This window comes from Octopus bimaculoides, chromosome 4 (assembly GCF_001194135.2).
Source record: "Octopus bimaculoides isolate UCB-OBI-ISO-001 chromosome 4, ASM119413v2, whole genome shotgun sequence".
Classification (NCBI taxonomy): Eukaryota; Metazoa; Mollusca; class Cephalopoda; order Octopoda; family Octopodidae; genus Octopus; species Octopus bimaculoides.
The window spans coordinates 55,580,432-55,582,592 of NC_068984.1; positions in this window are offsets into that span (position 1 = coordinate 55,580,432).

Here is a 2,161-nt window from a genome sequence, read left to right on the forward strand (position 1 = left end):
ATATATATATATATATATATATATATATATATATATATATATATATATATATATATATACATACATATATATATGCATATATATACATATATATATATAAATACATATGCATATATTCACGGGCATATGGCGTAGTGGTTAAGGCTATAGGGTATATCAGCCGAAACGTTGTGTTAACAACAAGCAAGATGAGGACAAATATCCGTCAAATGTAAATAATGTACATAATCCCTCATCTCTCAAATATAGAACTGTATAAGTTTCTTTATTAGCCACATAGGGCCGAGCACAGAGGGGACAAAATGCAATGTAGAGTTTTCCTTTCTGAAAATAGACAAAAATGGAGTCAAAAATAAATTTCCAATCAAAAGGGATCGTGTTTTAAAAAAGCGATCAAATGGGATCACAAAAATATCATAAAGGTATCACAAAAATTATCATAAATGTAATGTGGTGTGGCATTGTTGTGCATGGGTGATTCTTTGTTTTGGTATCATTTTCTGTTATGTTGGTGTTTGACCTAATGTATTCCATTAGGTCTGGATTCTTGGTGTTTATAGTTGTCAACATTGTTGTGTATGTCTGGTGGGGATAGTATGTTTGTGTTGATGCTTTTGTTTTTTTTATGGTGTTTTGGTTTCGGGAGTGGTAAAACTCCCTGCTTTGTTTGTCTGCTTCTCTATTTTCTATTTTTTCCCCTCTATCTGTCTCGATTGATGTGATGTCCCATCTGCTGTACATATTTTCCCCACCTGGTTCGTCGAAGGGTTACACATTTCAGCAATCTGAGTGGACTGGAGCCATTTGAGATGAAGTGTTTTGTTCAAGAACAACGCATCGCCCGGCTATGAGTGCAGCACCCTAGCTACTAAACCACTTTCCTCCACATATATACACATATGTACACACAGAAAAAAACACACACACACACAAACGCATGCACACACACAAACACACACACACACACACAAACATACATACATACATACATACGTACGTACGTACGTACATACATACATTCATACATACAATATGTAGTGTACATACATACACACAACTACATACATACAGATAAATCTTTGTGCATATCAAGAATGTTCTCTCGTAGAACGGTGTTTTTGTCTGAATTCCATGACATTTCGCTATATTTCATGTAATATACTTGACGCCGTAATCGAAGTTACTTTTATTATTAACATTAATTTTATCTTTTCGATCATGCTTCGCTCAGACAAATTAAATTATCGGGCAATTAGAGAATGTAAATGTTTTTTTTTTGTTCCATTTTAATCAATCTTTTTTTTTACATTTCGTCTGAAGATTAAGTCTATATTATCTACACATGTGGCTCCGAGTAACGTGATAGAAATACAGTTCTCGGAGTAGCTGTTAGTTGTACTGAGTATATTTTTTCAGTACAAATTCCATTCTCACAATCAAACTGATGTGTATATGTATGACCGTGTGTTTGTGTGTGTGTGTGTATACACGTTTGCAAACATTTTTTTGCCTTTGATGGTTTCTACCACAGGCAGAAATTCAACAACTTTACGATGACAGGTTCATCAAATGCATTGACTCAAGTACTTCTCTGTTTAAATCCCAAACTCAGTTCTAATAGCAAAGTGTGTGAAGTCAACTTGGCGTTGCTGGTACTCAATCAGAATTGATATTGGAAGACATTTATAGTAGTACGTTGTGCAATAATGACATTAGCATGATATTTAGTCCGGCATACTTGGGTGGACTCGAGTGTGAAGTGTTTCTGCTGTATCGCACGTTCGACGTACAATATAACAAAATAATAAATAACGTCCTCGCAAATCGTTCTACTCAAAATACACAACGCTTGTAATTACACTCGACAATACGCAACTCTCCGTTTTACACAGCACACCGACTCTCTCCCACACTCACTGCGCATGTCAATTTATATTGTGACACAGTCCATTAGGGGTCAACCAAATAGGGGGGTTCTACTTCTATACAATACCTACCTCTTTTGAGATTGGCTTTGTCCTTTTTCTTATTCTTTTATTTTTATCATAATTTTATTTCCTTGGTGAGAAACTGGCATATCTCGTTCTCTTGGCTTTAATTTCCCTCATTTCTGTATGTTTTCTTTTCCTGTTCGACCTATGTATCGGTTCTGCTTTCACTT